This window comes from Anguilla anguilla, chromosome 2 (assembly GCF_013347855.1).
Source record: "Anguilla anguilla isolate fAngAng1 chromosome 2, fAngAng1.pri, whole genome shotgun sequence".
NCBI lineage: Eukaryota > Metazoa > Chordata > Actinopteri > Anguilliformes > Anguillidae > Anguilla > Anguilla anguilla.
This window is the reverse complement of record NC_049202.1, coordinates 19,367,789-19,393,976: the sequence shown is the minus strand read 5'-3', so window position 1 is coordinate 19,393,976 and position 26,188 is coordinate 19,367,789. Positions and strand designations below refer to the sequence as shown.

The 26,188-nt window shown below is 45.2% G+C and overlaps 1 protein-coding gene across 5 annotated transcripts in view; it reads left to right on the top strand.

The window, feature by feature from the left end:
* The window catches only part of ndst2b (N-deacetylase/N-sulfotransferase (heparan glucosaminyl) 2b), an 81,929-nt gene that overhangs the window by 33,547 nt on the left and 22,194 nt on the right, over positions 1–26,188 (top strand). For 4 of the 5 annotated variants that reach the window (XM_035405117.1, XM_035405115.1, XM_035405114.1 and 1 more), the window contains one exon: positions 23,345–23,400. The exons of the other annotated variant lie outside the window; for it this stretch is intronic. The gene's annotated coding sequence lies outside the window, so the exon portion shown is untranslated. The remainder of the gene's footprint in view (positions 1–23,344; positions 23,401–26,188) is intronic. 5 annotated transcript variants of the gene reach the window in all.

Below are 26,188 nucleotides of genomic sequence, written 5' to 3'. Positions count from 1 at the left end.
ATAATCTGATCTACAACGATGGGAGTGGAGTGCAACTGGCGAGTTGGTTATTATTCTTACGACTGCTACTACTTCTCGTGTTTATGCCGCCACCGCGTCCGCTACCGCTACTGCTACTGCTGATAACAATCATTTGAAATTTTGCAGTGAAGCAAGACCCTTTTTCGTCTTCGACTTCAGTCCCTTAATGATTTTTTTGGATTTGAAATGGAATTGAAACCGAGAGACGGTGAGACAGAGAAAGAGCGAGTGAGTGAGAGAGACCAAACAAAGAACGAGTTAGAGAGGAAGCGTGGGAGAGAGAACGGGGGAGTGTATGAGAGGAGGATAAGTGATTTTGAGAGAGAGAGAGAAAGGGGGAGTGTGAGAGAAAGAAAAGAGTGAGTTAGAGAGGGCTGGTGAGGGAGAGAGAGATGGCAAAAGGGGGGATGAGTGAGAGCAGAAGAGACAAAGAAAGACGTGTCGCTGGTCAGAATGTCCTGTTCTGGACATTTTGGAGCCATGTGTAGCACTGCCCTCGGCTGTGAGATACAGAAGCACATCCTGGTGGGGATATTGTTTTCTGCCACCTCTGTGATTCTTTGCCACGTATCAATTGTTCGTCTGTCACGAGCCTAAAAACATCCTTCCTGAAGACGTGTTTGTTGCATTAACTTACCCAGAGACATCCTGAGATTCGATTAATAGGCACATTGAAAGGTTACGTTCAGCAGTGCCCTTCCTTTTCCCCGTTCCAGTGCTGGCCAGCAAGAAACCTGGCAGGTCGCTATGCCATCCGCTGTTGTCGCCAGCCCTTATCTGTGTGTGTGTGTGTGTGTGTATGTGTGTGTGTGTGTGTGTGTGCCTGTGTATGTGCCTGCATGTGTGTACGCGTGAGAGAGAGAGAGTATAGCCTTGTGTTTGTTGTGTGCGCTGGCTATGTTTGCATGTGATTGCATTCGCTGTGTGTGCACTTGTGTGTACGTGTGCACGCATGCATGTGTGCATGTGTATGCATGCCTGTGTGCGTGCGTGCATTAGATTTGCGTTTGTGTCTCTCATTCTTTAATTTGTCCCCCTAATCGGAGGTTGCTCTCCTGCCCCCCCCCCATGCTAATGAAGGCCCAGCAGGGGCTAGGCAGAGTGCCGAGGCCTGTGGGGGCTCCCAGGCTGGGGTAATTAGCCCACTGTGGAAGTTAGCTGCGTGCCCAACACCCTCTGACTGACAGACAGGTGTAAAGCTGAGGGGGGTGCTCGTGCATTAGCCAAGCGGTTTAGCCTTTATGTTTTATGTTTTGACTTGTGCCTTGTAATCAGCCGCAGGTCTCGATTGATTTACAAGGCCTACGTTAACTAACCCCACCACTGTGTGTGCACAGGCACTACACAGCTCTGCGATGCCTTCGTACTGATCTGGGTTGCCTTACCTCAGGGGTGAGGCTTGCCTCCAGGAGCCTTGTCGCAATTTTGGATCCAACTAAAGCGTCACACTAAAATGCTGAGAAACACGAGGTCTGAGTTGAGGCCGTTTCTGTCTTTTGGTGATATCGAGATGGTTATCCGTGCTTTTTATTTCTTCTCGGCTCGACTGTTGTGACTTCAGTCTACCCGTCAAGCCCTCTTAGGCTTGTGACTGGTGGCATGCAGCAGGGCTTCTAATAAAGAACGGGAGGGCATTTGCTTGTGTTTTTGCAATGGCTTCCAGTTGCTTTTAGAATGGATTCTAAAATGTTATTTTAAGGGAAGGCATGGCTTAATCTACTGTAGGGGGTTAAAAGCAGCTGAAATATAACCAGGGACTGTGCTCTAAGGTAGAGAAATGAAGCACTTTTGACTGTTCCAAGCTAAAATTCAAAGAATGACAGGCTAATAGCCTCTGGAAGTGTCTTGCTGAAGGAATTAGAGCAGACAATTTAGTGCCTTCTTTTCAAATACTGTAGAAGATATAGTTTTTTTAATTAATTTCTTTTTATTTTTTGTTTATTTATCGTGGTTGTTCTTAGTGTTTTTTAAATTCTTTCGATTATTTGTATTATAAATTTATTTGAACTCATTGTATAACTTTGTTCTAAAATATTGTTAAAGCGCTTTATGCACCTGCAAATGTTATGAATATTTTAAGTTATTAATATGTTTGAGAGTGATTGTGTGTGCATGCATCTCTGTGATCATATGAGGGAGATTTTATTTATTTTTTATGAATTCTTTTCTTTATTTAGGCGATTTTTCATTCTACAACAATAGGAATGCATTTTAATTAGGAGTCAAACACCTCCCCACCTGCTATTCAAGGTGATTCAACTTCACAGTCAACCTCATAAAACTAAAATACAATGATATTGTCATAAACAAGAATATTCTTAATGAATAGTAGACTCTGCCCCAAGCTCTCACAATGGACTTCTTAAATAGTAATAGCATATTGCAGTGTACACACACACTTATGCAAACACACACACACACACACACACGCACGCGCAGACACACGCACGCACGCGCAGACACACGCACGCACGCACACACACACACTAATGCACACACAGGGCATGCATGCTTGTGTGCAAGCGGAATAATCCAGTATAGGCGTGAAACCTTTAAATGAACAGCCTCAGGCTGAAGTACGTTACAGTACAGAAGGTGAAAGTTGTATTTTTTGTGGGACGTGGTGACTTAAAGGATTCCCCTCTGGGGTAATTTTGGTCAGGAATGTTATAGAATCTGTTTTGGAGACAGAGATGTGGGAAGAGAGAGGGGGGCTTAGAGAAATGGAGGAGATATGGAGGAGAGGGTGGGAGAGAAGGGGGGAAGGCCTCTCTTCATAAGGAGTGGGAGTGGCACAGAGCCTCAGGCCCAGCCATTGAACTATTCAGTAAAAGAATGCGTTTGGAGAGAGAGAGGAAAGGAAGAGCGACAGAGGAGAGAATGATCGATGATGGAATTTATGAGCTGTAATTGTACACTTCGGCATTTCTCAGACTGAGAGAGGCAGGTAAAGAGAGAGGAATGGGTGAGCCGTGGGGAGGGAAAAGGCTTATGGGTAGAGATGCAGCTCATGCACCATTTCTCTCTCTCTCTCTCTCTCTCTCTCTCACACTCATGCACACGCACATGGGCACACACAGACACACACACACATACAGACACACACGCAGACACACATGCACACACACACACACACATACACACACACACACAGGCACAGCAGGGGGCCCACCTCACTGTTCCTCTGATCCCACGTTGTTAGATATTTAAATCTGCCTGTGCTCTGTTCCGCGTAAGACTGTAATCCCGGTCTGTCTTCCAGCCGGAAGCTCCTGTTAGAAGCACTTTCTGCATGAAAGGGTTTTTTGCTTCCTTTAATTTCCAGATCAAATAGCATCTATTGTAATGTGTCTGAATCTTAAGCTTTGGCCATTTTCACATGTTGAAACCTCATGTTTTGTTGTGTGGGGAGTATTATTTTTTTTACTGCTTGGTTGGTGATAAGGCAGAGCTATATTATCTGGAGAACATAGATGAACAAAGGTATTTTTATTGAATGAGAATACTTGTGGGGGTTTAGATTATGCAAAACAGAGGGAATGCTTACATTGTATTTGTACCCTGGGGATCCATCCCATTGTGATCTGGTCAGTCGGGAGGGAGGGGCTTTTATGAGTTTTGAGTATAGGTTACACTGCAATGCCAGGATTCAAATAAAGCGTGAGAACCAACATTTCTGACCAGTTTAACTTGACATTGGGAAGATATATTTTTCTGAGGTTGTGCTGAAAACAGCAGTGGGCTTCTGTGACTGAGTGTCCTTCGTCTTCAGTGGGCTTATAAATGCCGCATTCAGACAGGGCACGTTTGATGCTGAAAGCAGCCACCTCCAATTGATTTCCTCTCAGCTCACTTAAATTCCTTACAGGGTTTGTTTGTTTCGTGCGTTTTGCCGATTCAAATTATCGTCAAAAAATGGAAGGTCACACTTAACGATCGGATGTGTTGTTCTGTTCATTTCTCCGCCAGCAGTCTGCGGCCATGGCAGTCACCAGCGGACATGGAGGGGGGCGGAGTATCTGGGCCGACGAGCCGAAAAGTTGTTCATACAGTGAGCTCCATAATGTTTGGGACAAAGCCATTTTCATTTTTCCTTCTTGATTTGGTTCTAATATTTGGTTCTTAATATTGACCCCCCCCCCCCCCATGGCACCATACTGTTTGTGACAAATGGCTTCACGGGTGTTTCTAATTAGTCCGGTGTGTTCACTTGCTTCCTTAGTGCAGGTATAAAAGAGCTTTCAGTATCTAGTCTTGATTCTAGGCGTTTGATTGCCTTTGGAATTTGTTACTGGTGTTTGTCAACATGAGGACAAGAAGTCCAACAACAGTTACCTAAAGCAGCCTGAGGAGTTCTGGAAAAAGCTGTTATCGACAGATGAGACCAAGATTCACTTGTATCAGAGTAAAGGCAAAAGAAAAGTGTGGAGGCTGAAAGGAATTACCCGAGATCCAAAGCATCCCCCTCATCTGTGAAACGTGGTGGTGAGGGTGTTATGGTTTGGGCACGTATGGCTGCTACAGGTGCCACTGGCTCACTTGTCTTCACTGATGATGTAACTGCTGACAGCAGCAGAAGAATGAATGCTGAAGTGTACAGAAGCATCTTATCTTCTCAAGTTCAAGCAGATGCCTCCAGCCTCATTGGACAGCCCTTAATTCTACAGCAAGACAATGATCTCAAACATACTGCTAAAGTAACAAAGGAGTTTTTCATTGCCAAAAACTGAAAGATTCTTGACTGGCCAAGTTATTCACCTGATCTGAATCCAAGTGAACATGTGTTTCATATGCCGAAGAGAAAACTTAAGGCAGCTAACACCCAGAATAGGCAAGAGCTGAAGGTGGCTGTACAGCCCTGGCAGAGCATCACCAGAGAAGGTACTCAACACCTGGTGATGTCTATGGGTCACAGACTTCAAGCAGTCATTGCATGCATAGGATATACGACAAAGTACAAAGCATGACTTATATTTACATAACATGAATATGTCCCAAACATTATGGTGCTCTGAAATGGGGGAAGGGGGGGAGGGTGTAATTTATACCATGAAAAATTGGACTTTAACCATGTTAATTTTTTTATTGAAAATCTAAAATTGTGGAGTACGGAGCTAAATCAAATGAAAAAGATCTTTGTCTCAGATGTTATGGAGCTCACTGTATGTAGGTGAAGTGAACGAGAAATGCGACAGCTTTTCAGCCGACCGTCTGAGCAGGAAAGTGATAAATATGTGGGAAGTGTCCTTCAGAAAGGTGGCTCCACCCTCAACTACGGACTGTGGGGGTGTGTGACATCAGGCTCCTCAACCCTGGTCTTTGAGATCCACGGTGTCTGGTGGTGATGGTTTCTTCTCATAAAACCAGCAGCCAGCCAGCTTCCACTCACCCATAAAATAAGGTTCCTTATTCCAAATGAGAAATCAAATGGGTCTGTGTTCATTTAGGAGCATTCCTAACCGGGGTTCATTGTGGACAATTGCATAAAAGGTCACTTTGCTTCAGAAGGCGGAACATCAAGGTTTAAAACTTGGTTGAAAGGCTACATTTCCCTGCTAATCGGGAAGCTGCAGTAGCTTATGCGAAATGAGTGGACGTCTTAACCTTATTGCTAACAAAGTGTTTTTTCCTCCGCAGAGAGGGCAGCAGCTCCACAGGCAAAGACGGCGGTACTTGAGTGAGCGCTGCCTCACCGGTGTCAGTTTTGAGTGGGAGCCGCTCAGAGCCTCTTGATCTGCTGATGTCATTAAAATTCAGCGGCCACTCAAATGCGGTCATTAGCAATCTATCAGCACTCCGGGGGTTGAGAAACCATAAATTATTAAAAGGCCGTCTCTGTTGTCCCTTACAGCACCGAGTGTTTCAGACCTTGGACTGAAGAGAGGTGTGTGCGTGTGGGTTTTTTGTTTTTGTTTGTCTGTGTCTGTGTCTGTGTGCGCACGCATGCGTGAGTGCAAGAATGCGTGCGAGCGTGAGTGCACATATTTACCATAATGCTTTCAGTAGCACATATGTTAAGGTGAGTGCAATGTGCGCAAAACATGCAGTAACGTGTATGTGCGTGTGCTTGCATGCATTTGTGTGCGAGCATGTGTGCGCGTGTGCATTTTCAGTAATACTTATTATATTATTTATCTTAATGTGAGGGCAATCTGCATTGCACATACAGCAGTGTGCGTACGCGTGTGTGTTCATCCATGTGTCTGTGTGTAAGGGAGCAGTGGAGGATTTTAGACTGAACGCTGGCAAAGCCTGCCAGAAGCCGACGAATGAAAATGCAGTTGCATGGAAAACATGCCTCGGTTCAATCAGTCACCTGTTAATTAGTGTTAATTCAGTGCCACATCCTCTTTAGCTGCTCTTCCTTTATGCCTGCCTCCAAGTACAACAGCTGATCCTACCCCACCCTGAAGTATACAATGCTGTGCATTCACCGCAGAGTAATAATGGACCGCAGTTGTATATCCCCTATTTATTATTTTATAATTGCTATGATCAGACAGTCCTCTAGGACAAGTCCACACAGCTCTGCTAAACCTGCTCATTACTGAATGGTAGCGATGCTACAGAAATGGGCAATTACTTCCTAATTTTTAATAAGTAAAAATAAAACGTCCCCACTGTGAAATTAATAGTTCCATTTAATCTCTGTCTGTAGTCTTGCCAGCTGTCCTCAGTCCTCTTATAGCTAACTGTTTTTTTTTTGTCTCCTCCTGCTTACTCCCCCAGATCCTCTCAAAGTTTTTTTGACAGGCGTCCAGTGTAGTATAAAAATGTGTGTTGTTTTAGGTTTCATAAGCCTGCAATTATACGCCCGTTAAGCGTGCAGGGGCGTGACGTCAGCGCGTGGCAATTGGCCAGCGTGCCGGAGGCAGTTCTCCCAAGTGCAGGAGTCCAACAGCTAGCTTTCAGCGCTGTTTACCTCCCCCGCAAAAAGGGCTGCTAAAATTAGTTTTGTGATTCGCAGATATTAACCGAAGCGCTCTCCAAATATTTGTTGAAGCGATCGCAGTGGAAAATTTTCAGAAACAGGCTGCGAGTTTCAGAGCTCCTGTCCTGTGCGGATCTTAGCTTCTCGTGCGTGCGTTTGAAAGCTCGATAACGTGTTACCGTGGGCAACCTGGGTTTCTTTGGTCAGTTCATGGGCTGTCTATTGATGCGGTGAACCCAACACACACGCACACCTGAGGATAAAAGTAAAAGTAAAGGAATGACTTGAGTCACAAGTATTGTATTTAGTTCTTTTCAGTTCAATTCAATTCATTTCAGTTCAATTCAGTTCATTTCTGTGAAATTCAGTTCACTTCAGATTTATTTGTATAGGCTAGCACTTTTTTCAGCGATACTGTCACAAAGATGCTTCAAAGGGAAAGGAAAATATGCAAACAGCAAGCCCAAGCCACTGCAGATCCAGCATGTAAGGTAAAAAGACAAACTCCCTCGTGGAAAGAAATCTCAAGAGGGGCCCACATATAGAGGGGGAGCCCATCAGAGATATTTTATACATATATTTTCGCAGCTACGCGTACTCTGTACGCTTGTACTGTGTACAAGTACCATTGGTGGTTGCCCTGTTTTGTGACTGAGTACTATGTGTAAGCAATGGAACTTTTTTGCTTTTTTTTGAAATAGTAGTTTCATTTTAATCACTGTGCTAAACCAAAACATAGTCATCATTTAGCAGCACTTGCATACTTCATTTGTCTTCTTCAAACCCAAACAGCGTATTATGTGTGTACACAAAGCATTCATTCATGGTTCCTAATGCCCGACACCGTTCTGCTCTGGCACATCTTTGAGTTGAGAGCTTTGCACTTTCTGTGGGGCACTTCTCCATATTTGGGAGTTCTTTTTTCAGTCAGCTGTTGCCATGGAATGTTTCTATGGAAACACAGATTCTGCAGAATTACTGAGTGACCACTCATGTATTTCTTTTGAAGTTATGTCACGCTACCTTTGATGGTGACCTTTTACAAGTTGGATCTATGTTAGGAATGGGGCCATGATTTTTTCCACAGCAGTTTTCTTACATGCATTTCAGTCATCCCTCAACATGAGGCCAGAGCCTTTTTTGATCGCACGTGTTGGACAATTATGACATCACACCTTCCCAGTCTTCCATGTTGAAAAGTCAGTTGCCACTTAACAATTATTGTCAGCAATGTTCACATACTGCCACATGCCTCCTCCAGTGTGGTTATTAGAACAACACATATGGCATATTTCTGTAATGTTGTGCTGCTGATCTTTTTTTGTATCTCTGGAAAGTGTCCCACATACATAAATAGTGCAGTTATATCACATGTACAAAAAATGATAAATGGAAGACGATTCATAATAATGAGTTGGAGCAGGGGGAAGGCTAGTAATAAAAGTTAAATGGATTTAAAAAGATGAACTGAAGCTAAATTGAAAAGTAAGGTTTAAATTTTGTATATTTATGCTCATCAGTTTTTTTTTTACAGTATCCTCTGTCGTTGCTTGACGATGCTTGGTGTGAACTTGTCTTGAAAAAGTGCTCCGTTCCACATCTGCAGAGTTGTTTGGTACTGACAAGTATCGTTGTGCTTTCTGCAAAAAATTTTGGAAACATTTTCTCACTTCTGTTCCAAAACCCTCCCAGTGCCATAAAAATGCTCTTTTCTTAGATAAATAATTTATTATTGACAACATCAGACGAGCAGTTCTTGCCAAATCCTGGATTTGAGTTAGGAGGGAGATTTATACGGTTGTGTTCAGACTTATCGGAGGTCAAACCCTTAACAGCCTCAAGGGACTTTTGGCGCTGGTTGAAAGAAACGCGCGTAATTTGGGGTTATCCCTTTTTTCTAGTGGAATGCTTGCCCTCAGAAATGCATCTTGTCAAATCCTGAATGTCATCTCTGCCACTCAGAGCTCTCTTGGGCCCTGCTGTCTGGGGATTCCCTCTGCTGGACTTCATACGACAGGCTTGCAGTTGATGGATTTTTTATTGTAAATGTCAGTAATTTTTTTTTTGTTTTTTGTGCTCGTATGGATAAATTGCAGAATGTATTGAATCTGCCTGTCTGGAGTGTACCAGGTAGACACTGGTGCACTTGGTGGCTCAGACGTGGAGGCTCTTCGCCATGTAGGTTGGCTGGTAATTATATTAGTCAGGCGATTGAGCTAAATCAGTGCCGATGGTGCCCCCACAAGGATGTCAGTTGTAATGCAAGTGTTAATTCCTGTGGGTCACATGCTTTACAAAGTAAATGGTGACCCTGTTCATGAATTTTCATAAAATAGGGGTAGTACATGATGGGGCACTGCTGGTTGCTGTGGATTCAGTACATTACCCTACATTACCATCGCTTAGCGGTTGCTTTTTTCGGGAGCAACTAAAAAGTGGAGAGCATAAGTGACCGTCTCAACACAAAAGCGAGATAACCAGGGGATGCTCTGTCCTTGAGTATGCCTCGTCAGGAATATTTAGTAAGGAGGAGAAACTGACCAGTTGTTTACAGAAGAGAGCCTGAGGGAGATGAGTTGCACTCAAATGATGAATTCTGTCTGTCGAGCATTGTGCAAAATCAAAAACAAAGGTGGCCCTTCAACTTCAGCTAAGGAAATGAAACCTGTGAACAGCCAGACAGACAGCAGACCTTTTTTTGTTTTCATTCCAGCAGCTGAAACAGTTCGTATTTTATCAGGACTCTACCTCTGGCATAAAAATGAAGAAGCAGTGCGAGAGAGAGAGCAGTTTCTGAAGCTGTGCTCATTGTTGGCGAGCCCCCCCCCCCTTCCCCATCTTCCCCCAACCCCTCAGGGAACATAACGCTTCTGATCCAGTGAGGTACGGCAGTCGGGAGCGAATTTAATGGCCCCCCCATCGGCGCCGCCCCCGTCTCACCCCCTCCCTGCGCTCCCCACGCGGGAGCGGATTCCTCCCTCCTCTCCAGAGCTGTTCCCTTCCATATCGAGAGGAGAAAACCAGAAGAGACAAAACATAAAAAAGGCATTAAGCTCCGCTCCCTAAAATGAGCATCGCGGATATCGTATGGTTGCAGGCTGTGGAAGACGGTCGCTGGGTTCCCCTGCTGTGCTTATCACGCGGTGCCAAAGCATTACATTTCAAAGTACAGAATGTACTAGCTAATTTAGTACAAAATGAAGAGTTAAATGTAATAGAGAGGAACTAAAAATATGAGAATAGGTTGTGTGTGTGTGTGTGTGTGTGTGTGCATGAGTGAGAGAGAGAGTTACCAATGGTGGAAAGATAGATATGGCTACTTGAGAGATGGGTTATAGGTGGTTTTCATGAAATGTGCTGTTAAACGGAGGGATTCTGATGGTTTGACTGATTTCACAATCCAGCATAGGATGGTTTGAGAAGATAAAATGTAAAAAGTGAGTGATTGCTGTGTTATTTCTCTATGCTTGCTGCTCAGACAGCCCCACAGCAGTTTGTCTCTTGACAAGTTCCAGGTTTACAGAGCACTGCGAGTCAGTAATGTTATCATCTTTTTTAAGCAACTCCCCGCCCCAACTCCAGTAGGTTTCTGAGGTGGCCGTCCTTCAAGATTAGTACACGCAGCAGGTAGTCTCAGTATTTAGAGCAACTCATGTTAGACCCTCAACACTCCCCTTTTGACAGGCAGATGGAGTTGATGACTTCTTTCCCATCTGAAGTGGTTTTTTTGAAGTCGGGAATTTAGTCGCTTTATCTTCCGATGCCAGCCATAGGCTGGTGCCCACCCGCCATGTGCCAGCGACCGCCAGGCTCGCCGTGGAGACCGAAAGAGACGGGCGCCCACAGCGGGACCGAGCTCTTCATCAGCTTTTATTCTTCCCCCCTCATTTTCAGGTGTGTGAACAAATCAGACCCGTTTGTTTGCGTATGGGCGCGTGTGCGCGTGTGAATTTTATTTAGTCTTTTTATAGAACGCGGTGATTTTTTGCGTCGCAGTTGATTACATATTCTACAGTGGATGCGACTGTAATTGTAGGCATGTTCAGATGTCAGTAGTCAGCTTCTCCAAACCTTTGATTTGTGAGATTAGTAAAATTAGTAAAGCACACAGTACATGGCCAAAAGTATGTAGACACCTGACATTCAACATCTCATTAAAAATTATCGGCATTAATATGGAGTTGGTCCACCCTTTGCTGCTATAACAATCCACTCTTCTGGGAAGGCTTTATTCTAGATGTTGGTGCATTGCTGCAAGGATTTGCTTCCATTCAGCCAGAACAGCAGTAGTGAGGTTGGGCAATGATTTGGCGATTAGGCCCGGCTCGCAGTTGGCTTTACAATTGTTCGCAATGGTGTTTGATGGGGTTGAGGTCAGGGCTCTGTCAAGTTCTTCCACATCATTACATCATTCTCGACAAAACCATTTCTATATGGACCTCACTGTGTGCTCGGGAGTATTGTCATGCTGAAACAGGAAAGCGCCTTCCCCGTTGGGGAATCACAATGTCTTCTAGAATGTTATTGTATGCTGTAGCATTAAGATTTGCCTTCACTTGAACTAGGGGCCCTAGCCCAAACCATGAAAAACAGTCACAGACCAAGGGGTGTCCAGATACCTCTGGTCATATAGTGTACCTTTCATGCATTCACAGATGCTTGAGTGAGTGCATTTAGATGCCTCTCCGCACAATGATCCTCTTGCTCTTTCCTGCACATTCCAGCCAATCACCACACACATGGCCAAACATACAGTTCCACCAATCAGCACCTCTTCATCACCAGGGCAATTCAGTAGAGCATAGGCTAGCTGCTCTGGACTGTGGGACTCATCACTTCATCAAAACTTTGTGCTTTCATTTGGAAGCACTAACAGGGAGACCATGAACATGTAAGCAGCTGTACCACACTGTAGAAGCGGGGCTCAACCAGGCTTACTTTGGGGAGAATCATCCCTTTGCTTTAAGTGAATGCCAGGTTAACGTGAAGGGACACTGTGTTGTAGGAGGTACTGTCCTTCGAATGAGAAGATGTGGTCGTGTTTCACTGTGGCCATAAAAGCTTCCTCTGCTTGTCCAGTCCAGCACCCCCAGTTGTCACCAACTTCTGAAGAGTCCCTCGTATTCCCTACCCCTCCTCAGTTTTTTTCGGTTCATTACCCATAAAGAGAAAACCGTTCTCATTTGACCTTCCTTCATTTCTTCATAAAAAATAAATTCCATATATGGGGTGGTAGTCGTCCCCCCCCCCCAAAAAAAAAGAAAAAAAAAGAGAAAGGCCTCCATTAACACTAGGAGGAACGCCTTTAAAGTGTGTGAGATGTGCAGGAGAGCTAATGTGAGCTGACTGTTATCATCCCTGGAGTGGCCCCACGCCCCCGCCCCTGTCCCCACCCTCGCCCCCAGGAACTGTTCAGGAAGCCGAGATCCGTTATACGAGGCCAGTCATCGGCGCCGTTTATTCTGCCGCGTATTCACAGAGTCTGCGAGGAACAAACATAGAGATGAGACCGAAGAACGAGCGGACCGCGAACGTGAAGCCGACCCCGGTCAAACCGAGTTGAGGCAGCGCGGCCTGTGGCCTCGAAGCTCCTCACCGTGGCGGGATTCCTTCTGGGCTTCAGTCTGCCCTGTGTGGCTACCCTGTGGCGCGAAGGATGGGGAGGTGGATTTTCGCCTCCCCAGGAGCTCATGTGTCCTGCAGTGGGTACCGTAGCGATGGCAAGTCTGTACGACTGTGCAGACAGGTTTGGTTTTGGAGGGAAGCGCTGGTGGCTCTTTTTCGTTGGCACAGTGTCCCCTGTACCCACGCAGCTCGACGTCAGGCACGGTTTGTCTGGCGTTTGATTTCCTTTCCCTGCGGTACGCATTAATCTCTCGCTGCCACGCCCTTTTTTACGGCTCTGGATAAGATTGCCTGGCAGGTAAATAAATCGTAACGCTCCTCAGAAGCGGTCCAGCAGGCACATCTCTTTTCCTGTGTTTCTGAGGGAATCTACAAGCATCTGGGAGCAGTCGCAGAGTTTGGGTGGAGGGGGTGGGGGTGGCTTCATTGTGAATCCCAGCACCCCCCCCCCCCCCTTGCCTGTAGCCAGCATTGCATCAGTCAGCCAGCGACACCCCCATACAGGGAAATGCAGTCCTAACAGGCAACTGTGAGGAACATTGAGCACGGTAGTACCATATACAGTAAGGCTCTCCGACTGCTTCTTCCCACCATTTTAAAAATACACATTAGCTAAACGCCTTCCATTTGCTATTTATGAAACGGCTGGGGAGCGTGTTGTAAATGTGCGACTGCCTGCGTTCTCCACTCGAATCAGTGCACCGCGGCCCGCTAAAGAGGCCTTCGGTCAAACCCCAGCGCTAAACGGAACGTCGGTTGTTCGAGGGGAGTGGGGTGGGGTGGGGGGGGTGGCGTCCCAGAGGAGAGGAGCGGTCAGGACCCCTCTGAGGTCTGGAGCTTTTAACGAGCTTGTTTTTATGAGGCTGGCGTGACGGAGAGTGCCCTCCGGAGACCCCGAGGTGAAAATGCGCTCAGTGGCACCCTGACGGCTCCTGTCGACTGCCGCGGTTTTTTTTATCGACGTCCGGGCGCCGGGGAGAGTCTGCCGCCGGCCACGCGCGGCCTTACCGCGAGGGCCTGATTGAACAGTCATCCCGGGGTCGGGTTTAATTGAATATCGTCTCAGCATTTGGGCATAACTGAATGTCGTTACTGCATCGAATGTAATTGAATATCGTTGCAGCATTCGGTCTAATTGAACAGCGGTACAGTGTTGGGTCTAATTGGGTCTGTTGTAGCTGCAGTGATGTGCTGTAATTTGATTTGATCTCCACCTGGCCAATGGGGTTCGGTTGTTGTTTTAATTCCTTTGTATTAGGCTGCTGGGTTTCTGCGGAACAGAAGCTCGCCCTGTGCTCTCTGTGTCATTGGGAGAGAGCTTTGGGGCCTGCTCTGCACTGAGCCGCCATGTTGAATTTGCCATTATGAGTGTGCTTGGGAAATGGAGGGATATGGCCTAGGTCTGCTGTTTTCTGTTTATATGGCTGAAACACCTGGTGGAAACGATTATCAAGCCCTCTGACTAGCTAGCCCAATGGATTGGCGATTAGAGAGAGAGAATGGCTTGTTCTATCCTGGTTTGGGTCAGAAACAGCTGTATGATATCTTTGAGGAAAACATAATAATGGAACAAAATCATGCGCATTTATTGGGGTGGGTCCATGGGCTTAAATAACGGCAGATTTCCCCTTGGTGAGATGGGAATCAGCGAGTAATGCGACGAAACCCAAATCAAACTGATTGGACCTCCGTGTCTATAGCCTACCATGCTGTGAGCGTGCTTGTTGATTAGCAGTGAATTCATTCATTATCGGTCTTCTCCGAGTGGCCTCTCCTCCATATGCGTCAGAAAAACACCCGTGTGTCTGTGTGCTGCTGCGAGCTTTCGTCTCTGCGATCCTGTCCAGAGCCCTGCCCTCAGAGTAGCACGTCTGTCCATGTAGCTTTCTTCCCCTTCTTTTCCTCTCCTTTTCTCTCCCTCTCATTTTATTCTTTGTTCTGTTCAAGTTGCGCACGCTCTTCTGTGACGGCATGCTCTTCTTAAATAAAGAGCTTTTTAAAGTCAAAGTCTAATTCTCTTTTTCCGTCTCGGATATCTCTGCTTCCCTGTATCTCGGTCCCCTGCCACCCCCCGTCTCTCTCTCTCTCTCTCTCTCCCTCCTTCTGTCCCTCTTTGTCCTTCTCTCTCTCTGACTGGTGTGATAATGCGGTGGCAGTGGCAGCTTTGCTAGATTATGATTCCTGTTGGTAAAGGCCTGGCTATTTCTGTGATAAGCACGCTGCAGTCATACTGCTCTGTTAATGAGGGGAAAAGCTGTCGGTGTTCATACTGTTTGTGATGTGGAGAACGCACGCATACTGTATGTTCATGCATGGCACTTAAAAGGAATTTTTGCTTTAAAAGTTCATGTGGCTTAATGAACTTCAAATGCAAATAAAATATGATTACACATTCTTCACATTACTAATACATTATTATTATTATTATTATTATTATTATTATTATCATTATTATTATTATGATGATGATGATGATGATTATTATTATTATTATTATTATTATAATATGTGTATTAAACATATGTTTGATGCGTGTATATGTGCATCAGTGAGCGGTCCTCATTTCTCTGTTTAATTGCTGAATTATCTGGGTGCACAGCTGGGTCAAAGCCTCCTATCTCAGCTCTGTGCTCTGCAGCCTCTTACGCTCCAGGTACAGCAGCCCTCTGGCAAGGGCTGCTAGGGCTCACATTTACCGTTAACTTGTAGTTTCATTTTGCCCGTAGCGTGGAAAATACCAGAATGACATGTGCGTGTTTGAAGATAGGCCCAATTCTTAGCAATTCTGAGCAGTTCCGTAAAATAATTCCTACGGTAATTAACCACGCTTTCTATATTTACAGTTAAGTTAATCTGATAATTATGTCCATAATGGGAATGCGGAGTACACTGTATTTGATTCAGATGTCTTCAGTACCCCGAGCAGACAGAACCTGTCAATTATGTGGTTTCCACGTAATTATCAGCCAACAGGCTTACGCTGTCCTCTGTGTGAACTTCAAAACACAGCCGGGCTGCCTAATAATGGAAACATCCCCTAAAATAATCTTTTTCGCAAATAGTTTACAAAACCGACTTCCTTTCGGGGTGAAGTTAGAGTACAGGATGTACACCACCCTGACTTCCTGGAAGTGAAACATTTGTGGACATTCTTTGAGTGTCGTCTTAGTAATCTGATTGTCCTTTCACTTGGTGTTTTACTTGTTTTGCTTGCTTCCATTCCCTGTACAGGAAGCTCAGGTCTACGATGGTGCTTTAGAACTATATGGTGTTTATTATTATTTCTGAATAGGGATAAATAACTCCACTGTGCTTCTCTGAGCTGGGGTGGATGTCTGGATTGTGCACTGGTCTGAGGTACATAACATTCTGAGGGGGAGGAGTTTACATCACTGTGTACAGTGTCCAGAGTGGAAATGACACCAACGTAGGTGGATGATGCTTTGCACCTGCAACCTTAGTCTACACCATGGGTTTCTATAATCTCATTGACTTCTCATATTATTTGCCATTTCAGTTTCTGCATGGGGTAATTTCACATTCTATTGTGAAATTTAACATTTATGGATGAAATACAAGGGAATTTTGAATGTCATGTGGCTGTTCAGTAGTGTTCCAATGGTGTTCAATCAAACTGTCAATATTTTTACATTTATGTCCAAAAGAGCTGCATCTTCTATTTAAAATATTAGAAATGTTAGAAACTTTGTTAGTAAACATTACTAACTTTTAAATGAGTGAAACATTTGCGCTACAGAACAATAACTGTGCGTGTATAAACACACTGAGGTTCCATATATTGTTACATATTGTATATTGTCTCTATGTAATTTTTCATGATTTTTTACATTGGTTTTTTTGTGGAAGTGTTACTTCCACTGAGTAGTCAAGCATTTGAAATCCTTTACTGTCGAGTACACCAGGGAATGCTAAAATTCACTGCCTCGTCTGACAGCTGAAGTGTCTTTGTGGTTTTTTGAGTGAAACAAAATCCATTTTTTCCGTGCTGTTAACACAACATAAATAAGTGGCGGGTGGGCGGGGGTGAAGTAGTGTTTCAGTCATGCTTTTCTGGCTTCTGAGTGGCTTTCCTCAGTATGACATCGTTCATGCCTTGTTGGGCAGCCAAAGGAACAGTAACTCACCTTTACCTGTGAGTACCCACATCTACAGACTGTTCCCAGTTCCCAGACTTCCTAATCTCAGATGTCTTTCACCACTCACATTCATAGCTGGGCTCACACAGTGGATTTAGCGTGACAACACCTTTGTTGTTGTCTGGAGCGGTACAGTGTGTGAGAAACAGTCAGAATCAGTGGAAAGAGGGATGCACTGCATCTGATACCTCCTCCATCCCCCTCTCTCTCTCTCTCTCGGTCTCCCTCTCCCCCTCTCTCTCTCTCTCTCTCTCTCTCTCTCACTCTTTCTCCTTCTCTCTCTCTCTCTGTCTCCCTAGTAAGGGAAACTCATTTACCGTATCTTTTGGAGGAGAGATTATGAGAGACTGGGACTATAAGGCATTTGAAGCGCTGCTATCCTTCCTCCGTATTCCTCTCTGCAGTTTCAGTGACGGATTGGTCTAGAAGGACCGTGCGCTGTGTGGAATGCCGTGTGCCTGGCCCCTGTGAGCCTGAGCTAATGGAACATTCCGGGGACCAAGGAAGGGGGGGGGGTGTGTAGTGCGGAGCGTTCCTAGAGGAGGCACGGGGGGGGTCAGCAGGTCGGGATTGATGAATGCGTCTCGGGTGCAGGTTTTGCAGAGTTACAGCGGCTGTTTTGTTCAGTCTCTCTTTTTTTTTTTTTTTTGTTCTTTACTTCTCTGAACTCACCCTCCCCTCCTTCTCCTGTGAGGAGGTGGCCTCTGCAGCCGAGCACTCAGCTACGCGGCTGCTGCTGACAGCGGCGGCGGTCTGTGATCGTCTGGCTGCCGTTCCCCGCCCCCCTGCGCCTGCATTGGGAGGCCTCCTCGGCTCTGCCACAGGTGGACGTTACCCAGGAACAACAGACACCTGCTCTCGCACTCATCCGCCCCGCCCCCGCCGTCACGCCCTCACCCACTTCAGACAGAGCCGCGTGTCCAAAGTCGCAAACGCCGCGCCGCCTCAGACGTAACAATGACCCCCCCCCCCACCCCCCCTTCCCCTCTCCTGCTCCGAACATCAGACAGAAAGACAGGTGGCTAGACCGTAGCGAAATCAGGGTCACAGCTGCTCGACCAGGAGCAGAAGCTCCTGGACCTTTTCATCTTTTGATTTTTGAACGTTTTGATGTTTTTTTTTTTTTTTAAAACAACTTCGGTTTTGTGAGAGTCTTTTTGTTGGTTTTTAATTTGCATTGAAAGTTTTCATCCGGCTAATTAAAACATTATATGATGCAATTTTACAATGGAAAAAAAGTTGTAAAAAGAAAGCTTTTCCTGGTATTGTGAATTTTAGTTTTTGGAGATATAATCCATGTATGTGACTGACTATAATTTAAAGCCCTACAATCAATCATTTCTTCCAGTGTTATATCAGGCATTAGAACCAAAGAAAAAAATATTAAATATAGATATTAAAGCTTTTTTATTCAGTTGAAATTTCTTTTTGTTTCCCTCAGAGAAACAAGTGTTCACTTCCCATTACAGGCAGATTGTGTGTTGATGTTTTGTTGATCATGTTGCTTGCATAAGTAACTTTGCAATTTACTTTATAACCAAGCAGTTGTGCATCCATTTATTAGACTCGCAATCAGAAGTGTACTTAAAGCGAATATCCATTACAGAATAGTCACAGTGCTTCAGACCTCCAGCTTTAATGTTTTGAACTACCACACTTGACATCAGAAAGAACTTATTCTATTATTTTTTGTTTCCTGTTTATGAATTTGGTAAATCTACGCATACAGCCTTACCTTCATTTGGCTGTAATTGAGGACAGACAAAATGTTATGTGCCTCATTTTGTGTGGAGTTCTGTGATAGTTTTAAGAAAGGATCAGAATGTCCAAAAATGTCAGTTGTGCTGTGAAAGCAAACTACATTTTTATTCTTGGCCTATTTGGTTTTTAATTGATATGAACTTCTCATTATCATATGGTCATTATCGTATTCTTCCCATGAAGCTGGGAAGAATAAGCCAACGAAGTTGTGGCGGAAGAGCAGACCGCAGGCGATCACGGGGACGTGATTCAAAGGGAAACCGGCATCTGCGAATCGGAACGTGCCGGAAAAGGCCGGCCACGGTCTTTCACTTGAGCGCTGTCGCGTATCCGTGCTTAAGATAGTCCACCGTGGAAAAGCGAAGGAGTATCTTGACAGCATTGAGATTTAAAGGCAATACTGCAGTAACTTGGTCGACGCTGGAGAGCTGTCACGATTGTGACAGCGGCGAAACGGATATGCTTGTTGACAAACTGAACTGCGCAGTGTATGCGTAATGAGACAGAATGGAAACACCTCAACTGTCAATAGTATGGTTTCTGAAAAAAATAACTAGACTCTTTACACTAAAATAGTAAGCGGAGAACAGATGGTAAAATCAACACAAAGGAATGTTTTTACACTAAATATTTGAGCAGCTGGACCATAAAATAACATGCATTAAATATACATTTTTTTCTGGTTTGAATGTGTTTTTGCATTTATAAAATGTTTGTAAAATGTATAACATTTTTGTCTAATGTGTGATAAAGGGTCTTTAACCCTTAAAGGTGTGAGATTATGCACTGGTGATTAGAATTTTCTTAACTGAACATTTATAATCCTGATGTAACCGTCACTGCTGGTAATTGAAAGCAAATGTTTTAAAAAACATTCCAAAAAATGTACGCCTCGAAGGGTTAACAAACTAATAAAGACAGGCGACAGCCACGGCTGAACAGCTCGAGACAGAGAAAGAAAGAGAGTTTCCGTTAGTACTGTGGTGAGCGGGGGTTTTCAAGGAGATGGGGGGCTAACTTGTCAGACGTTGGAGCCAAACCGCAGTCTCCAGCTCCACAATGCAGTGATATTAACTTACCACATCGGAAGGCCAGGCAGAATGCCTGCAGCACTTCTCTTTGTACTGATTGCATTCTTCATTCTTTTCATTAATGTGTGCTAGTGCAATCCACAATGCAGATTCACCCTACTCTCAGAAAAAAATGTACGAAAAGGTGCCTAAAAAGGTACAAACGCTTGTCACTGGGGTGGTACCCTATAGATCCATAAAATGCTACCCCTAGCCTCATAACTCATTTGTACCTTTTTTGCTTGAAAAATGTACTTACACTACTCAAATCGAGCATTGTTGCACTTCCAATAGTACGTTTGGGAAATGTGTTCCTTAACGAACAAAAACGTTCCTCCACTGAACCTTTATTTCTGAGAGTGTAGGATTGTTTTAGTTTGCTTCTTTTTTTTGCAGTGGCGGTTCCTGCTTTATTGCTTTATTTTATGTTTAATGCTTTGTTGTATCTGTTTACCTGTTGCTGAGCCCCAGCTCAGCTGTATGTAGAGTGTTAATTCTACATTACTGTGTTACTGTGTGGGTTCTTAGAAGTGGGGGTGAAGTGTTTGTCTGACACCCGCTCATAGCTTCCTTCCTTTTATGGTCTACAGTAGAAGGCTATATTTGTTACTTGTTATAAGATAAACAGTGTCCAGAAACTTATGAGTCTGATAAGCAGAGGATATCATTCATTCATTCACTCATTTACATTAAGGTATAGGATGAAGAATTAATTTGAAGTATGTTACCTTTAGTTCTTCAGATTAATTATGGGGAACACTTTTTTTTAAAATGACCTGGCCAACAGGCATGTCTGTTTTACAGGTCAGTCGGTATAAACTGATGAAAATAATCGGATGTGTAGTTTATTGTATTGTAATGATAAAAAGTTTTAAGGTTTCTTACCGTACACTGTTTCTTACCTCACATACAAAACTGTACACCAAAAATGCTTGTAAACGTAGAGAAGTGTGGTTTTAATAACATTTGAATGTAGGCTTACACCTTTGTCCCCATGGGATATGCTATAAATCACTTGTGATAAGTTATTTTTGATGCAAGAATAGCCTTGATGCAGTGATTAAAAATGAGTTTAATGCCTCATCTAAAAGGCCAAGTCTGCTCCACCACAAAAACTCTGTCATTCCACTGGGGCATTGATCTTTCCTAATGATTCAGGCAAGAGCTGCCCTTTTACCGTTCTGCCAAAATCACTTAAAGCAGCAACTTGGTTTTCCTGGAAAGCCTCCCATCCAAGTATTCACCAAGCCTGCCCCTGCTTAGCTTCAGCCATCAGGCTAGTAAAATTCACAGGGTGATATGGATGCTTACAATTAGTGATGGTGTTTTTGTTGTAATAATAATAAGGTAACACTTTACAATAAGGTCACATAAATTGGCATTAGCTAATGTAGTTGTTGACATGAATTAATGATGTACAAATGCATTAATTAAGCATGAACTTTAGTTAGTAGTTAACACATACATGAACTAATGTATTAGTTACATGATTATTTGCACATTATCAAAACATAGGATCAACTTATAATTAGTTAGCCATTAGCAAATTCATGAACTGTTAAAATTTTTTTAACCCAGGATGAACTGCCATTAACTAATGTAGTTTTAACATGAATTAATTTTGTAAAAATACATTAACAAAGCTGCACTGATAAACATTTCAGTTAATAATTAGCAACTACATTAGTTAATGCCAATTCATGTGACCTTATTGTAAAGTGTTAATAATAATAATAATAATAATAATAATAATAATAATAATAATAAAACTTTATTTTTAAGCCAAGCAATATAGCACAAACTGCTTTACATATTATAATAGTCTGCTGATGTAATAAAGGATGATAAAGAGGAATCAGAGGAAGACTGTACTTGAAGGGCTGGTAGAAGCATGTAGTTACAGAGTGGAGAGCAGCTGCAATTAAGTTGTTTACTTAATTAGTAAACAAGCTATGCTGCTATGCTGTGCTTCTCGGGAATGATGAAACTGAGGCTAAAAGGAGGAAATGGTTTCCCCTGCATAGACATCCTTGGGGGGCTCATGAGAAATGTCTGAGAATCATTGGGTTAGGTGTGCCTGGTGTGCGCCACCGGCAGAGAAGACGAGTGCTGCGCGTTCTGCGGTTTTCGGTATTGCGTGATGTAACATAAGCCCATGTGTATAGAATAAAGACAACGCTTTATATGGGGATGCTGCAGGAGAAGCACTGAATTATTAAAGCTGGGGAACAGTTGTAAGACGTAATGCGCTGAGACGCAGAGGAGGATCATAATCGCAGCTGCAACCGACGTGTAAAAAGTAGCAGCGTGTAGCCGAGTGTTCGCAGTAAAAAATAAAAGTAATAAAACATATGCGCCCGTATTATGTGTTGTGGACACACACGGACGCACAATCGCGAGGGGGTTTAAATGTCCATTTCCTCGTGCAAACCCCGAGGAGAAACGGGACTAACGTGAATCCATGATTTAATACCAACAGCTTGCGGAAAACCTGCCGCAACTCGTATTACGCTTATTTTACTTCCACTACCCAGAAGTGGGAGCGCTCTGCGGCCTGATTGAAATGCGAGACGTGGGAAGCGAGCGAGGGACTTAATGCCGTCTTGCTTCACGGAACTTTTGTCTAGCCTAATGGGCTGTTTAGTTTATGCAGATGAGAAGTAAAGAGCGTTGCAATCAGTGGCGCTTAATGGCGTGTTTAGCCCCCGCAGATGAGGAGCAAAGAATGCTGGGACGCCGAATTTCACACGCCGCCTCATCCAACTGCACGCTTTCCAGCAGCTCATTGCGGGATTCCAGATTATAAGAATGATAAGAATTTTCTGGACTGGAGGCAAAGCTTTTGCTACAAGGCAACAGTTGCTATGAAGCAGCAGTTGCTATGGTTTTTGCTCTGTTACATCATTCTTGAGCAGGCACATGAACATCAGCGCAGGCTTCACCGAGTTGAGCTCATTGTCAATGATCATAATGGGCAGCAAGTCCTCAGCATTCTGATTGAACAAGCCATTTGACTGCAGGTGTGCAGAGGACATTAATTGCAGTGCACTTCCAAGGCTAGTACTACAGATCCACTACATGAATAACATGGTGAACTGTTCTTAACATCAAAGATTCTGTCCTTTTGCACAATATTTGTAGTATGACCAAGGACTAGGCCTATACCGATGGCAGTAGTTCTGTCCTTGTCCTATATCAGTAAAACAGCAATGGAAACTCCTGCCACTAATTGGAAATTGCTGAAATATGGAAGTAGAGAGGACAGATTACTGCCCATCTGGTTATAATAGAGAATCTTTGCCAAAATCTTGATGAGTATGTAGGTTGTGTGTGTGTGTTTCATGTGTGTCTTTTTATGTGTGTGTGTGGGCACATGTGTGTGGGTGCAAGTGCCTGTGTGTGTGGGTGGACATGTGTTAGAACTGAATGGGTCCAGTGTGTGGAGCCTTTGTATTGATCCGTCAGTCCAGTGAAGACTTGTTTTCCTTTTACTTCTTTGTCGCGACTCCCCCGTTTCTCCCCATTAGCTTCTCTTGTTGCCAGTAGCGATGTGGGAGAGTAGCCCACGCTCCTGTCGCCCCGCGGGAAGAGGCGAGACGCAGGCGCTGCCGCTTTTCGCATTCCCGCCCGCCAGCCCGCCAGCGGCCCGAGCGTCAGCCGGCACTGGGCCCGCGGCTTCCAGCCACGCAAAGCAAACAACCGCACAATGGTGCGGTACCACGAACGCCCACCCTGTCTCTCACCTGAACTCTCCCCTCTCTGCTGCTCCCTCCTTTCAGGAGCCCCCGCCGTGGAAGACGGACCAGACCAGAGGGTTGTTTCCCATGGCAACCAGGTTAGGGCTTGAGTTTTTCTTCTTCTTCTGTGGTTCAGGGTCCTGGGGGGTTTGGGAGGAGAGGCAAAGTACTCCACCTCCTGGCCTTATTTTTTTCCTTCTTTTATCCAGTTCTCCTCATGTTGATTTAAACAAGTTTGTTTTAATCGCTGAGTAGCTGTAAGGCGAAATCCTATCCAATGAAAAGACTTCCTTTGTAATCTAATCCATCCATCCATCCATCCATCCATCAACTAACCTGCTTATTCCTGGTCAGGGTAGCAGGGATGTCTGGAGCCTGTCCCATCATGCACTGGGCTGCGTTAATTCACTACCTTTATAACAAGGTTTAAGGAAAAACACATCAGTGGAGCTCAGAGGACAGAGCACTTATCTTAAGGGTTGCACTACCGAGGGTTGTGTTCCCGATAGTGCACGCAAATCACATTTATAGCATTTGGTTGACAGAGACAGTGAGCATCAAACAGCGTCTCTGCGTTTGGGTCCGTGTAACGGTGGCAGCTTCAGCTGAGCAGCGGAATTACAACGACGGAACGGGCTCCTGCGTCTAGAACGACTTGTTCTCTCCCGAAATCACGTTGATATGCAACAATTACTGTGCACCCCTGCGTCACGGCGCTTTGAACAGTAGCTTTTTAAAACAGCCAGGTATACGATGGTGCACAGTTTAAGATAATTCCGTGAGCTGTTCCAGTCCTGTGGTGCACTATGGGGAAAAAGCAGTTTACCTAGGTCTGTTAAACCCTGGGAACACAAAAAACAATCATTTGGTGTACTGAAGGAGATAACTACTAGTACTGACTGAGAGAAGGGTATTACTTATTTTATTTATTTTAAATTCAGACAGGACTCCCTATTTTCACTCTTAAGAAATTAACAAACCTGCTTGGATTTCTCCATTTTAAGGTACATGGGATGTCTTTAACTTGTGTGCCATTTTTGTAAGTATCTGATTGTGTATGTTGCCTTATGGTATTGTATGTTTTAATTTCCTAGGTTAACGCAGATTAATGAGGTTTGCTTTCCCTTAGCCCATACATATCTGCTCCATTCTCTCTACTCTAACAGAACCCGTTGTCTCTAAACCTGGTCCCATTCATGTAGCATCTGCCTTATTTTGTTTAAGGGAAGGGTGCTACGTTTTCTCTATATGACTGTGTACGTGTGCGTCTTTGTGCGTGTGTTTGTGCGTGCGTGCGTGCGTGTACCTGCCTGTACATGCATGCCTACATGTGTGTGCATGTTCCTGCGCACGTGTGCCTACACGTGTGCATGTGTGTGTGTGTGTGGTGTTCATGCGTGCCTACATATGTGTCTGTGTGTGTATGTGTGTGTGTGTGTGCATGTATGCCTAAGCTTGTGTGTGTGTGTGTGTGTGTGTGTGGTGTGCATGTGCATACCTTTGGATACATGCCTACGCATGTGTGCGTGCACGCCTGTGCCTGCATGCCCTCGTATGTGTCTGTGTGTATGTGTGTGTGTGTGTGTGAGAGAGAGATAGAAAGCAGAGATAAAACAGCAGTTGGAAGTGAAGCCGAACGCTGTCTGTGAGAGAGGTGAGGGTTCATTCGAGCAGCGTGAATGGGATTTGATGGGGAGAGCTGAGGCCGCTAAGCTGTTCTGAGGGCTTGGCGACGGCGCCTGATTGCGCTGATTGCCGCTCCGTGCCAGCGTAGGTTTAATTGCACCGCCGCTGTCATTGGAGGGGACATGTGGCAGCATGTCGGATGCTAGTTACTGCAGGGCACTCACACATCTCACAGAGGGCATGGTGGGGTGGGGTGGGGCGGGGGGACTGCACAGCCCAACCTCACACTACATCCCCTTTATCTTCAGTTCCTCCATCTTAATTTCCTGACTCCGTCCTCTCGGCAGCACTGTCTGTGCGGACATTAAAAGCGGGGGGGGGGGGGGGGGGGGGGGGTGTCGGCTCAATGCTCACGTTGTCGTTAGCCATACGAGGTCACTAGGCAAGCTACAGCAGCTCCGCGCTACACTTTGCGCTTCATTTAGAGGGCTTTTGATGTTTTTCCCGCGATGAGAGCAACACTTCCTGTCCACGTTTGAGAGATCCTGCGGCAGATGAGCCAGCGCTTGGGCGTCGCCGCACGCACAGGCACACGCGCGCACACACACACACACACACACACACACACACACACACGCACAAACACGCACAGGCACACGCGCACACACACACACACACGCACACACACGCACAAACACGCACAGGCACACGCGCACACACACACACACGCACACACACAAACACGCACACACACACACACACACACGTGTCATCCTATCCGGATGACGAGTGCAGTGTTGGGCAGGATATCTCAGCGTGTGTGATTGCTCTACCTGCGCACGGCATCTCTCCCTCCTTGCTGAACTCTCCCAGCATTCCCAGGGGCCAGGCTGTCTCAAATCATGCAATTTGCTGGCGCCTGGGCTCTCAATCAATATCCAATAGGCAGCCCAGAACCCTGAAGTACTTGAAATGGCCCAAATTCCTGGAGAGCAGCTAGCTGCAATGGCAGTGTAATGTAATGTAAGCCGTGCGCCGCCAGCGAACGCAGCCGGCCCGCGCTACAGGAAGTCTCCCCGCTCTGGGTGTCCTGGCTCTCTGCGGACGCTCTGGCTCAGGCTCTGAGGCGTCGGCTTCGCTGCGGCGGCTTTTGACTCCGTAGCGGCCGCGTAATAAAAAGGGAGCCTTCGGCGGCGACGGCTCCGTCGCGTTCGCTCGCTTTCCGTCGAGAAACGGCGCAGCGGGCCGCCCACCGCCCGC